Source organism: Myotis myotis, unplaced genomic scaffold, assembly GCF_014108235.1.
Source record: "Myotis myotis isolate mMyoMyo1 unplaced genomic scaffold, mMyoMyo1.p scaffold_m19_p_2, whole genome shotgun sequence".
Taxonomy (NCBI): domain Eukaryota; kingdom Metazoa; phylum Chordata; class Mammalia; order Chiroptera; family Vespertilionidae; genus Myotis; species Myotis myotis.
Window position 1 is genome coordinate 136,498,826 of NW_023416324.1, and position 15,621 is coordinate 136,514,446.

Below are 15,621 nucleotides of genomic sequence, written 5' to 3' on the forward strand. Positions count from 1 at the left end.
CTTCAGGAGGTTACTGTGTTGTAGGAGCTAATTCGTGTTTGCTTAAAATGAATTTCCTTTAGGGGATTAGACTTTAAATGTGACCATTAACATGTCTACTGCTTAATATTACAAGGAGCTGCATATCACATACAATCGCCAGATGTGTAAGTTCTGAAATATGCAAAACTAAAACTCACTAGTATGGGATTAATGCCAGGTACACAGTACATGCTCATAAATGGTTATTGTTGAAGGAGGAGTGGAGTTTGAAGGATGAATTGAGTAACTATTGACTGAGAAACAGCTTTGTGTTTAGGGAAAGCAATAAAAATGTCCTCTTTATCAGCCAGTGTTTATGATGTAACATATTTCCTGATGGCCCTTAAGCAATAAGTAATGGATGTTTACTAGCTGACCCTTTTAAACACATTATATTTTGTTTTGCTCTTAGTAATTGAAGATAATAAATAGTATTGTTGCCTATACAGCAGCTGTGATTTTATTCTCCTAAAGGATGCTTTATTTAGATGGTGTTGGGGGAAAGCCTCAAAAATCTAAATTCAGGATTGATTCTGAAGAACTGACATGTAGTTTTTTTCAAACTCATAAGAACTTAAATGGGAGAAACTTACAAACAAGGGCAAGGCAGCTGCTCCCAGTGGTGGCTGGCTGGGTATTAGCCATACCCCTCCCAGGTTAGTCTCTTTTTATAAGGGGTTGATAGTAAAACCATCTGGTGGGCAGTCATGTAGACCATCAGAAAGAACAATGCATTTCTAAGTTAACAGATAACATCAGGCAGTTATCACACTCTATACATTCATTAAACTCCTTCCTGGGGGCATGATGTTTATCTCTGGGCGGCATTCCCATTTTCTGGTAGTCAGCCAAGCCTGAGACTACCCGCGCTAAGAGTCCAACATTACCCAGACACCTTTGCTTCTGGAGCCATATTGCATCTCAGTTTGTAGTATCAGCTTTTGCTATTCATAGATGACAAACACAAGCCATTCCTCTTTTAATTAGTGGGAAGTGTTATGAGTTCGAGGATGAAGGTTTAAAGTGTTCATTAGGCAAAGTAAGCTGTCTGACTTTTTTCCAACTGGTCTGTATCCATGGCTCATTTTCCGTAGTCTTATTTTCAACAGAGATTCTTGAAGCCTCTAAAGTTCTTTAATTAAGAAAACAAACCAACCCTGTGTTGAAAAGATAAGCATCCTGCCCTGGCCAGTGTGGCTCAGTTGGTTGGAGTGTTTTCTGTGCACTGAAAGGTTGGCAGTTCGATTCCCAGTCAGGGCACTTACCTAGGTTGCAGGTTTGATCCCTGGTAGGCCACGTACGTGAGGCAACCGATCAATTTTTCTCTCATACATTGATGTTGTTTTTTTTTCTCTCTCTCTCTCTCTCAAAAAAATTAAATAAATAAATACAATAAAAGAACGAAAGAAAAAATATGTATGCATCCTTCCTTTTGCCAAATTTCTATGTTTGGGTTGCTTTTTCCTTAATAGTGGTAAATTCCATAATAGGTACACTCAACTTTATGCTTCAATTATTTGCCTGTCTGACCTGTGCCAGCATGGCTTAGGGAAAAGCGCCTGGGTTTTGAATATGCCACACAATCTAAGGTTTGAACCTTGACTCTGCAATCCCAACCCTTACCCATATGTGATTTGTGTTGTCGGCGAAGGAGTTCGGGACACCTAGGAGGCGTACTAAAAACAGATTTAGGGCTTGAGAGCATTAGGAGAAAGCACATTTGATACATCTCTGGCCTTCTCCTACGGTAACAGCTCAACATGACCACCTTTCACCAGCCCGAGGATACAAAGGGGCACACAGATAGCAATAAGCCAAAGTTCTTGTTTTTGCCTCCAAATGCATACTTAGAACTTTCCCTATCCTTGCAAAGCAACCCTATCTCATAATATGTTTGGCTTTGTCCCAGAGAAGCACCGTCAATATGACAGTCACCCCAATCTATTCTTTTGAGCCTTGGGCTTCCCCGCTGGGAGTGTTTCTGCTCACGAGGCCCTTTGAAGCCCCAATAGCAGTGGAGAATGTTGAAGAATGGAGAAACCAAGGGAGATCCCTTCTGGTGTTCCCAAAGCCAATAAGTTGCCTTTTCTACTATTTCCAGGTGCCCCTCCTTTTCCTCCGATAATTGGATATCTTAACAGGGCAGGTCATTCTGACAGAGTGTGGGCAGACTTCCTTCACATAAGGACTGCATACCTGGGTTCATGCATGTGAGTTCTTGCCTTAGGGCAGTAGTTCTCAACCTTCCTAATGCCTCGACCTTTAATACAGTTCCACATGTTGTGGTGACCCCCAATTTCATTGTTACAAATTGAACATAATTAAAGCATAGTGATTAATCACAAAAATAATATGTAATTATATATGTGTTTTCTGATGGTCTTAGGTGACCCCTGTGAAAGGGTTGTTCGACCCTCAAAGGGGTCGCGACCCACAGGTTGAGAACCGCTGCCTTAGGGTGAAGAAGATTTAAACAAGTATTATTCAGTTGTTATGTGAGTGCTAATTGGTACCAGTTGCTATGAGACAGAGATACAAAGGAACATTCCTGGCTCTTAAGCTAGTTCAAACTATCTAGATTAAGATAAACATGCTAAAAATTTAAATAATTTTGCAAAAATTAAGAAATTGAATAGTAAGTCATTAGTGCAATGCCAAAATGATAGGGTGTTTTTCTCTCCAGAGAGAGAACTCGAATGGGATTTATGTACTTAGTGTGGAGATGTTTTTGTGCTTATATATGAAATGTCTAGGAGTTTATGTTGAAATCTTCTGGCCTTCTTGGCAGGGTTTTTGTTTATTTTGTTTTTTGCCTGGCAAACATATTGACTTGGAAAAGTAATTCAAGAGCTCTATTTGTGCCAATGGGAATGTGTGCCTTGTGCCTTGTCTGATCTTGTAAATCCGGGACTCCTGTCTTCACAAATACAAATGTGAAGTTTTTTTAGCTAATTAGTCCCTGCCTTGCACTTTCAGAGAACAGTAGATTTACAACTGTAAGACTTGGTATGAAGTTACATGTATAAAAAGGTTTTTATAGGGCGCAGGGGGCTCAAAATTGTAACTTTTGAAGTAAGTTCTAACCAGAAACCAGATCTTTCCTACAAGGAGGTGTTTCTTTACTTTCAGCATTACTGGGTAGGACTGCTCAGGGTAGAAGACTGTATTTTTGATGAGAGAGTAAATCATTACTTTAAAAAATGTCTTCATCTGTCACAAATTTGCTGCTGAAGAATAAACCACATTCCTTTTGCTTTATGATGAAAAACTACATAACTCAGAATCTATAAAAATAGGGTCTGGGCCTCATTTCAGGAGAACTGAATTAGAATTTCTGGAGTAGGTCCTGCACTTTGTCCAGATAATTTTTTTTTAAAACAGAGTATTTTATTTTAGCATTGTTTTTTTTCAATAGGAGGAGTTATATAAATCATCTTTCACTTGTTTTAAAATAAAGGACTGAATGATAGAACTTATTTAACAAATTTAGCAATATATGAAATGCCTTTAATTTGGTAGCTAGTGAAAGGTAAACAAAGAACAAAAGAAGAGCAAGAAGAAAGAAGAGGGGAGAATATAATATATTTAAGTTTTTTAAAATAGTCAGTTCTTTAGAGCAGGGCAAACTTTTTCTGTAAAGGGCAACATCATAACTATTTTTGTATTTTGCAGATCACATGCCTTCTCTGTTTTATTTTTTCTTTTACTTAAAAAATTCTTTTGTTAACTGTTTAAAAATTTTTTTAATTTATTGTTGACAGCATTACAGATGTCCTCCATTCCTCCCTTCTTTTACCCCCCTCCACTGACCCCAGCCCAGGCCTTCATCAAACTATTGTCCATGGGCTATGCATGGATGCATATATGTTCTTTGGTTAATCTTGTCCCATCCCCCCCAAGTCCTCCCCTCTGAGGTCTGTCAGTCTATTCCGTGCATCCATGTGTGCAGGTAATTTTATTTTATTTTATTTTATTTTATTTTATTTTATTTTATTTTATTTTATTTTATTTTATTTTATTTTTTTAAGCTATAGATTAATTTATTTTCTTTTTTTTTATTGCTTAAAGTAATACAAAGGGTATTACATATGTGTCCATTTTTTCCCCCCCGCCCTAGACAGTCCCCTAGCCTCCCCTATCCCCCAGTGTCTTATGTCCATTGGTTATGCTTATATGCATGCATACAAGTCCTTTGGTTGATCTCTTACCCCCCTACCTCCTGCCCCCCAACCCTCCCCGGCCTTCCCACTGCAGTTTGACAATCTGTTTGAGGCAGCTCTGCCGCTGTATCTATTATTGTTCAAAAGTTTATAATGTCTCTATTATCCATGAATGAGTGAGATCATGTGGTATTTTTCCTTCATTGACTGGCTTATTTCACTTAGCATAATGCTCTCCAGTTCCATCCATGCCGTTGCAAATGGTAAGAGTTCCTTCCTTTTTAGAGCAGCATAGTATTCCATCATGTAGATGTACCACAGTTTTCTAATCCATTCATCTACTGATGGGCACTTAGGCTGTTTCCAAATCTTAGCTATGGTGAATTGTGCTGCTATGAACATAAGGGTGCATATATCCTTTCTGATTGGTGTTTCTGGTTTCTTGGGATATATTCCTAGAAGTGGGATCACAGGGTCAAATGGGAGTTCCATTTTCAGTTTTTTGAGGAAACTCCATACTGTCTTCCATAGTGGCTGCACCAGTCTGCATTCCTACAAGCAGTGCACGAGTGTTCCTTTTTCTCCACATCCTCTCCAGCACTTGTCGTTTGTTGATTTGTTGATGATAGCCAGTCTGACAGGTGTGAGATGGTACCTCATTGTTGTTTTGATTTGCATCTCTCGGATGATTAGTGACTTTGAGCATGTTTTCATATGTCTCTTGGCTTTCTGAATGTCCTCTTTTGAAAGGTGTCTATTTAGGTCCTTTGCCCATTTTTTGATTGGATTGTTTATCTTCCTTTTGTTAAGTTGTATGAGTTCCCTATAAATTTTGGAGATTAGGCCCTTATCAGATATGACATTGGCAAATATGTTTTCCCACACAGTGGGTTTTCTCGTTGTTTTGTTGATGGTTTCTTTTGCTGTGCAGAAGCTTTTTATTTTGATGTAGTCCCATTTGTTCATTTTCTCTTTCGTTTCAAGTGCCCTAGGAGCTGTATCAGTGAAGAAGTTGCTTCGGCATATGTCTGAGATTTTGTTGCCTTTGGATTCTTCTAGAATTTTTATGGTTTCCTGTTGTACATTTAAGTCCTTTATCCATTTTGAGTTTATTTCTGTGTATGGTGTAAGTTGGTGGTCTAATTTCATTTTCTTGCATATATCTGTCCAATTTTCCCAACACCATTTATTGAAGAGACTATCTTGGCTCCATTGTATGTTCTTGCCTCCTTTGTCAAATATTAATTGAGCATATTGGTTCGGGCCGATTTCTGGGCTCTCTATTCTATTCCATTGATCTATATGCCTATTCTTGTGCCAGTACCAGGCAGTTTTGAGAACAGTGGCTTTGTAATACATCTTGATATCTGGTATTGAGATCCCACCTACTTTGTTCTTTTTCAGGATTGCTGCAGCTATTCGGGGTCTTTTTTTATTCCAGATGAATTTTTGGAGAGTTCGTTCTAGATCTATGAAGTATGCTGTTGGTATTTTAATGGAAAGTGCGTTGAATTTATAGATTGCTTTGGGTAGTATGGACATTTTAATGATGTTGATTCTACCAATCCATGAACATGGTATGTTCTTCCATCTGTTTATGTCTTCCTCTATATCTTTTTTCAACATCCTGTAGTTTTCTGAATAGAGGTCTTTTACCTCTTTAGTTTTATTCCTAGGTAGCTTAATTTTTTTGGTGCGATGGTAAACGGGATTGTTTTTATAATCTCTCTTTCTGAAAGTTCACTATTGGTGTATAGAAATGCCTCAGATTTCTTGGGGTTAATTTTGTATCCTGTGAAGGTAATTTTAATGTGGACCTATGGTAGAGAATCACTGCTCTTCCCCAACTACACCATGTTTACTTATTGCCTTCGAAGTACACTTTACTTTTGAGCAACATGGGTTTGAATATGAGGGTCCACTTTATATGTGTATTTTTTTTCAATAAATATTGAACCATATTTTCTTAATAGTTTATCTAGCTTAGTTTATTGTTAAGAATACAGTTTATGATACACATATACAAAATATGTGTTAATTGACTTTATGTTGAGGATAAGGCCTCAAATCAATAATAGGATATTAGTAGTTAAGTTTTTGAGGAATTAAAGGTATCATGATTCCTCCAATTTCATTCTTCTTTCTCAAGGTTGCTGTGGCTATTCTGGTTCTTGTATGGTTTCATATAAATTTTTGAAATATTTGTTCTAGTAGTGTGAATTACACCATTGGTATCTTCATGGAAATTTCATTGAATCTATAGATTGCTTTGGGACATTTTATTTATGTTAATTCTTCCTATCCATAAACATAGTATATACTTTCTCTTAGTTGTATTTTCTTCAGTTTCTTTCTTCAGTGTCTTATAATTTTTCAAGTACGGGTGTTTTACAGCCTTGGTTAAATTTATTCTTAGGTATTTTATTCTTTTCGAAGCAATTGTGAATTACACTGTTTTCTCAGTTTCCCTTTCTGATAGTTAATTATTGGTGTTTAAAAATGCAACCACTTTCTGGACATTTATTTTGTATCCTGCTACTTTACTGAATTCATTTTTCAGTTGTAGTAGTTCTTGGATGGAATCTTTAGGGTTCTCCATATAACGTCACCTGCAAATAATTAGTTTTACTTTTTCCTTTTTGATTTGAATGCCTTTTATTTCTTCTTCTTGTCTGATTGCTGTGGCTAGGACTTCCAGTACTATGTTGAATAAGAGTGATGAAAGTGGACTTCCCTGTCTTGTTCCTGATTTTAAGGGAAATGCTTTTAGTTTTTGCCCATTGAGTATGATATGTGGGTTTGTCATATATGGCCTTAATTACACTGAAGTGTGTTCCTTCTAATCCCACTTTGCTGAGAGTTTATATCATAAACTAGAGGCCCAGTGCATGAGATTTGTGCATTCCGGAGGTTCTCTCAGCCCAGCCTGTGCCCTTTCACAGTCTGGGACCCCTCGCTCCTTATCGCCTGTAATTTAGTGCTGCCATGGAGGTGGAGAGGCTCCCACCACTGCTGCTGTGCTCACCAGCTGTGAGCCTGGCTTCTGGCTGAGCTGCGCTCCCCCTGTGGGAGTGCACTGACCACCAGGGGGCAGCTCCTGTGTTGAGCGTCTACCCCTGGTGTCAGTGCATGTCATAGCGACCAGTTGTTCTGCAGTTTGGTCAATTTGCATATTAGCCTTTTATTATATAGGGTAGGTGCTAGATTTTATAAAATGTTTTTTTTCTGTATTTATTGATATGATCATGTGGTTTTTATCCTTCAATTTGTTTATGTAGTGTATCACATTTATTATTTTGCAGATATTGTACAAATCTTGCATGCCTGGAATAAATCCCACTTGATCATGGTGTATGATGTTTTTAATGTATTGCTGGATTTGGTTTGCTAATATTTTGTTGAGGATTTTAGTATCTATATTCATCAGGGATATTGGCCTATAATTTTCTTTCTTTATAGTGTCTTTATCTGGTTTTAGAATCAGGATAATGCTGGCCTCATAAAATGAGCTTTGGAGTCTTCCCTCTTCTTTAATTTTTTGGAATAGTTTGAAAAGGCTAGGTTTAATTCTACTTTGCATGTTTGATAAAATTCACCTGTGAAGCCATCCAATCCAGGACTTTTGTTTGTTGAAAGTTTTTTTTTATTACTGCTTCAATTTCATTAGTTGTAATTGATCTATTTATATTTTCTTATTCTTCCTGATTTGGTTTTAGAAGATTGTTTTAAAAGATTTATCCATTTCATTCAGATTCTACTTTCTGTCTCTATGAATTTAACTCCTGTAGGTACCTCATATAAGTGGAATCATATATATTTGTCTCTTTGATTAATATCACTTATCATAATATTTTCAGGAATCACCCATGTTGAACAGGTATTAGAATTTCATTCCCTTTTCAGGCTAAATATTCCATTGAATCTGTATATCACATTTTGTTTATCCATTCATCTGTCCATAGACACTTGAGTTATTTTACCTTTAGATTTTTGTAATAATGCACCATGAACCTGTGTGTACAAATATCAGATCAGTCCTTGTGCTATGGACTGAATTATGCAAACACCCCTCCCCGCATTCATATGGTGAAGCTCTAACCCACAATGTGACTATATTTGGAGATAGGTTCTTATGAGGTAGTAAGGTTAAACCAAGTTATAAAGGTGGGACCCTAATCCAAAATGACAATGGCTTTGTAAAAAGAGGAGGAGAGCCTTCACTCTGCCATATGAGGACACAGCAAGAAGGTGGCTAGCTGCAAGTTGGAAGAGAGTTCTCGTCAGAAACCAAACCATGCTGGATCTTGATCAGGGATTTCCAGCTTTGAGAACTGTGAGAAAATAGACTTATATTGTTTAAGCCAATAGTCTTTGGTATTTTGTTATGGCAGCCTGAGATAATGAAGGCATCCTGCTTTCAATTATCTGGGTATATACTCAGAAGTAGAATTGCTAGATTATATGGCAACTCTATGTTTAATTTTTGGAGGCACTGCCATACTGTTTTCCACAGTGGCTGCACCATTTAATATTTCCACCAACAATGCACAAGGGTTCCGATTTCCTCACATGTTTGCCAACATTGATTCATTGATTGATTGGTAGTGGCCATCCTAATAAGTGAAAAGTAGTATTTCATTATGATTTTGATTTGCATTTCCCTATGATTAGTGCTGTCCAACATCTTTTCATATGCTTGTTGGCTATTAGTATATTTTGGGAGAAATGTCTATTCAAGTTCTTTACCAGTTTTTTAGTTGGGTTATTTGTTTTTGTTGTTGAGTTGCTGTAAATCATTTTAATAGTGAATACAAGGCATTTTTTAATTTTTATTTTAAAAAATATATTTTTAACGATTTTAGGGAAGAAGGGAGAGGGAGAGAGAGATAGAAACATCAACGATGAGAGAAAATCATTGAGTGGCTGCCTCCTGCATGCCCCACACTGGGGATCAAGCCTGCAATCTGGGCATGTGCCCTGACCAGGAATCAAACTATGACCTCCTGGTTTATATAGGTTGATGCTCAACCAGTGAGCCATGCCAGCTGGGTTATAAGGTACTTTTCTACACAAAGTTCCAAGCTTCCATATAATATTAATTTTCTGGAATTTCCTTGCTGTATTTGAATTTCACAATTTCCTGTCAGAATTTTTTCATTGATTTTTTTTATGGTTACTGGGAAGTTGGGATTTTTAATTTAGCATCTGTGTTATGAAATGCTGGTGACTCTATTTTCTGACAAGTCTTCTAAGTTAGTTGCTAGTTGACCAAACCATATTTTTAAAAGTTAACATTTTAGAGAATGAATCCATAGCTTCTGTTTCAACTTTTAAAATTATTTAAATAGTGATATTGTCTTAGATCTTATAACAAAAAATCTGTTTCTTACCAAATTGGATGTGAGAAGAGAAACAAAATATTATGACTCTCAACTGAGAAATCTATATATATAAAAGCCTAAGTGACTGGCCGACCAGCTGGTAGGTATGACGCTCACTGACCACCAGGAGGTAGACACTCAATGCAGGAGCTGCTGAGTGACAGCAACTTTGTAGAATGACCTCTTGCACTCTGGGGTCTCTTGGGGCATGTCGGACTGCTGGTTTTGGCCTGATTCCTGCAGGCCAGGCTGAGGAACCCCACCTGCTGGAGGGACCCTGCTCACTCCACAGATGCCCTTTGAGCCTTGGTGCTGTGCCAGGTGTGGCTGGCAGGGGAGAAACTGCAGGAGGTTGGCTCCAGGGCATATCCGGCCTGTCTCACCCAGTCCAGCCCTGCCAGCCACCTTTTAAGTAATTTCCTTTTCAATGTGCATGGATCTGTGCACCGGGCCTCTAGTATCTTATAATCTCTTAGAATTTTTTTTTTTTTTTTGTCTACTAGTAAGAGTAGGTGACTTAATATAGACTAAATTTATTGCCAAAGTAAAATTGAATATTGACTTATGTGTTAGTTTCCTATGGCTGCTGTAATGAGTTACCACAATCTGGGTGAGGAGACAGAAGAAAGCTGAGAGGACAAGGGCAGGGCCATGGGAAGGGGAAATAAAACCCAAGAACCCAACTAGATGGAGATACTAAGACTGGGTGGGGAAGGAAGGGTGTGTGCAAGGGGCATGAACTTTAAAATGTATGGACATTGCTAAGAGAGACAGCTTGCAGATAACCAATCACACACAAATAAATAAGGCATATAAGCCAATCCGAAGGATGTTGCTAAGGCAAAATTCTTTGAAAGGACCAATCAGAAATTAATAAGCATATATACAAAAAGTGTGTGTGCTTCTTCTCTCTCCCCCAGGGCACTAGATGCTAGATGCTTGGGTTGATGGCAGGAGATGTGCTCCCTTGTGCCCATGTAGCTTATGGCCATGTGGGTCTCCACACATGGTGTATTAGGCTTTAAATAGATTGGATACTAAACTACTCCCGACTATATCATGGAAAAGAAGCTCTGGACACTGGCCTGCTCCTGGAACCCCAACTGCACATTGTCCAGGACTGGCTTATCTTAATAAACTTCGCTTCCACTAACCATTTTTGTCCGTGACTTCATTCTTTGATTTTGTGAGACAATGAACTCGGACATAAACCCCCCACATTTTGGTTTAATTGGTACCTTAAAGGAACACAGATTTGTTCTCTTACAGTTCTGGAGGCTAGGAAACCCGCAGTCAGCTTCACTGTGCTGAAATCAAGGTGTTGGCAGGCCATTCCCCCTCTGGAGGCTTTAGGGGAGACCCTGTTTCCTTGCCTTTTCCAGCTCTGAGAGCAGCATTCCTTGCAGTCCTGGTGTGGTCTCTTCCTCCATCGTCAAAGCCAGTGGCAGAGCATCTTACTTCAGTTGTTGCATCCCTTGTTCTGGATGTGTGAAATTTTCTGCTTCTTCTTCTAATAATATACCCTTGATTTCATTTAGGGGATACCTGAAGAATCCAGACTACTCTCCCTATCTCAAGATCCTTAAGTTAATCACATCTGTAGAAACTCATTTTGCTATTTAAGGTAACATTCACAGGTTTCAGGGATTATGGTGTGGTTATCCTTGGGGGCTCATTTACTAGGCTGCCATAACCTACATATGACTCTTCGGTAATTAAAAAAAAGCAAAAGGAAGTTGTAATTATTATACATGTCATTGAAACCTAGCCATGGAACTAAAGCTTAAGCTCAGTAAAATTCTCCTGTTTTAATCATGCTAACTGCCTCACGTTTTCATTTCCCATTTTTGTTCTTAACAACTTGCATTTGGCTTCTGCTCCATGGTATTGATACAATGCTTTCAAAAGTTTATCAGTGACCATCGAGCCAAACCCTGGAGCATGTCTCCTTTCATCCTCCTCATTCTCTCTGATGCATCCAGCAGACCATTTATTAATAAATGAAACTCTCCCTTTCCTGAATGCCTGCAACACTTACCTACTGGCTGCTCTTCTTCCATCATAATCATTGCAACCAGTCCTTCTCTTTTTTGGTTTCTTTTATTCTCCTAACCACTGATATTAAAGTCTTTGAGGTTCTGTGCATGGTTCTCTTCTTTCTTCCCATAACCCAGAATCTTTATCCTCTCTTGGGTTTAACTACTGTTTTAATGAGACTTGCCAATCTTTACCTTTAAATCTGAATTATAACTACATGCCTGTGACAGCCATCTATTTCCTGCTCTCTTACAGGTCATGTACACATAGATATCCTGATGTGATCTCCAACAAAAAACAAACCTCATCTCTTACTGGTTAGAAAATACCACCATCATTTCACTAGAAATTTTGGTATCTTATTCCTTATAATTATGCTTTGACCTATGCTTTTGATTCTTAGTGAAAATAGTTTTTTGGTTTTGTTATTTTTAAAATATATTTTATTGATTTTTTTTTTTTTTTTTTTTACAGAGAGGAAGGGAGAGGGATAGAGAGTTAGAAACATCGATGAGAGAGAAACATCGATCAGTTGCCTCCTGCACACCCCCCATTGGGGATGTGCCCACACCAAGGTACATGCCCTTGACCGGAATCGAACCTGCTACCCTTGAGTCCACAGGCCAATGCTCTATCCACTGAGCCAAACTGGCCAGGGCTGGTTTTGTTATTTTCACCTAAGCGGTCTAGAGCAGTGCCATGCAGAGTATGATCGGTAGATCCAAAGCATTAGCATTACCTGGAAGCCTTTAGAAAAGCAAATTCTTGGTCCTATCTCAGACTTTCTGAATTACAATCAGTATTTCAGCTGTTTTAGAAAGCTCTCCAGGTGATTCTAAGGTGTGGTGGTATTCAGTACCACTGGTCTAAAGTCAAGTCCAGACTGGCATCACTCCATGCTTACTAGTAGATTACCTCAACAGCTTCTTAACAGGTAAGTCTTCCTATTTCCAGTCAAATATCTTATGGACAATTATGTTCTTTTTGAATCCTTTATTCTATCTGTCAACATTATTTCATGTCTTATAGCATTATGTATTTCATATGTGTGAAATATGTGGTAACTTGTCTGGAGGACATGCCTAGTGACTAGACAACCAGAATTGACTAATGCACTTAGAGTGTTTCATTCCTGTTTTGAGTGAAAGGCTAGGTCAGTTTTCTCTTCTTTTCTTTTCTTTTCTTTTCTTTTCTTTTCTTTTCTTTTCTTTTCTTTTCTTTTTCTTTCTTTTCTTTTCTTCCTATGCTCCCACCTCACTGCATTTAGCTACTTCCTAGTAAACTTCAAAATAGAAGTATTTTCCATCTAGGAAAGTTGGTGACAGGAAAGAGAATAGCAGAGTGGGGAGGGAGAGGACTGGTGCCTGCAACTAAATTTGGGTTGCAAATATAAGTAGGAATTTTAGCATTGAATTCATTTCTGAAATTTGTCATGCATCAGCAGTTTAATATTTTAAGAAAAATAATTTAAGTAAAATTCCCAAGCTCTTTAAGTCCCTTTTAGCTTTCTTCATACAGCTAGAGTTTATGGCAATGATTTATTTGAAATAAGCTCCTTTTCTATTTTTCAGCATTAGTTAAGGCCAGGACACAGGGAGGAGTTCCTTTAGTTAGATTATTAGCATTTGGGAAGAATCTAAGTCTCTAAATAAATTAAACACTTAACAAAAAAATGAAGTAAACATTTGTCAGTGTTGGGGTACATGCTGAAACAGAACACAGTGATGCTTAGGTAAGATTCTCTCATGTTGTTCACAGTTTAATGTGGGGGCAGACTAGTAAACAGACACCTAAACTATGGCCCACATCAGTGTCATTGACTCAAGCTCCCTCTGCTTTTAGGATGTCAGAGGAGATCTTAATTCTGCACACAAGTATGAGGGGTTCAGCAGTGTAAAGACTGTCCTCTGAAGCACCTGCCCCTATCAGTTCTTCCTCTTCTATGTCATAAGTCCTGGAAGGGTAGATCACTAGGACAACTTGTGCTGGGAAAATGGTAGTCAAGGTTTATGAGATTCTTTTCAGTTACAAACCTTATCGACTTAATCTAGGAGGAAAAACAAAACAAAACAGGAGTAGGGCTCTAACCAAATAATGACTACTTAATTTCATGACTGGAAGTTAAATTTAATTGTTTTGGCAATGTGTCCAAGATAAGAGAATTAAAATGATGGATCAACTCATTCATTCATGTGCTAATTTAAGAGTCACTCTGAACCAAGACTAAATTGTTTTTTTTTCTTTGTCTTAAACTTTTTTTTTTAATTTATTTTTTATTATTTTCTTTTTATTGCTAAAAGTATTACAAAGGGTATTACATATGTGTCCATTTTCCCCCCCACCCTTAACAATCCCCTGGCTTCCCCTACCCTCCAGTGTCTTATGTCCATTAGATATGCTTATATGCATGCATACAAGTCCTTCGGTTGATCTCTTACCCCCGTCCCTCCTGCCCCCCAACCCTCCCTGGCCTTCCCGCTGCAGTTTGACAATCTGTTTGAGGCAGCTCTGCCTCTGTATCTATTGTTCAAAAGTTTATAATGGTCTCTATTATCCATGAATGAGTGAGATCATGTGGTATTTTTCCTTCATTGACTGGCTTATTTCACTTAGCATAATGCTCTCCAGCTCCATCCATGCCGTTGCAAATGGTAAGAGTTCCTTCCTTTTTAGAGCAGCATAGTATTCCATCATGTATATGTACCACAGTTTTCTAATCCATTCATCTACTGATGGGCACTTAGGCTGTTTCCAGATCTTATCTATGGTGAATTGTGCTGCTATGAACATATGGGTGCACATATCCTTTCTGATTGGTATATCTGGTTTCTTGGGATATATTCCTAGAAGTGGGATCACAGGGTCAAATGGGAGTTCCATTTTTAGTTTTTTGAGGAAATTCCACACTGTCTTCCATAGTGGCTGCACCAGTCTGCATTCCCACCAGCAGTGCACGAGTGTTCCTTTTTCTCCACATCCTCTCCAGCACTTGTCGTTTGTTGATTTGTTGATGATAGCCAGTCTGACAGGTGTGAGATGGTACCTCATTAAGACCAAATTGTTTAAAGCTGTGCTGAGATGGCTTATATCTTTGACCATTTTAGTTTCAAAAGCTACTTAAACTTGTGAACGTCCCTAGAGTTTTATATATACATCCTAATATATAAAACCCAGGGTCTGTAATGACCAAAGGCTTGACCCACCGGAAGTCAATCCTACAGTCAGTGCTGGGTTGCTCTGGCAACCCAGCACTGACTGCCACTGCTGCAACCCAGCACTGGCTGCCAAGGGATCAGGGTTGGAGAGAGGCCTGGAGAGAGAAGCAGGGTCTGATCCGTAGCTTCCATGGCAGCTGTTGGTCAGCCCTTGCCTCTCTCTTTCTCTCCAGGCCTGGCCAGCAGCTGTGCCTCTCTTTCTCTCTGGATCTCCAAGCGGGCTGCTGATGAGCCTCGCCTCTCTGATCAGGCCCGGAGATAGGCCCAGAGAAGCTGACTGTCATAGAAACCAACCAATCAGAACCAAATCTGGGTGAAGTGCAAAGAGCCAATGGCTCCCTAGGAGGCGGAGCTTTTGACGCTTACTGGCAAAGAAACCAACTAATCAGAACCAAATCTCAGAGAGAAACCAAGATGGCTGCATAGGTAAACACCAGAAATTGCTGCCTCGCACAACTACTTCAAAAATACAACTAAAAGACAAAATGGACATCATCCAGAACCACAGGAAGGCTGGCTGAGTGGAAATTCTACAACTAGAAGGAAAGAGAAAAGCACACTGACTCAGAGAAGGTGCGGTGTGGAATTAAAGTGCAGAGGTACGGAGGCACATGTGGAAAGGGCTGGCAACTGAGGACGCAGTTGTCTTTTTCAATCGGGAGGGAGTCTCAAGCTCCCGGCTGCTCTGAACTCCAGTTCCGGGTGAGTCTCTGGGGACCCAGATTCATACGGGGAGAAACTGGACTGTCTGGCATCTGTCAGAACTCGAGGGTGGCTTTCTCTCAGAGGTGCTTGCAGCGATTACTG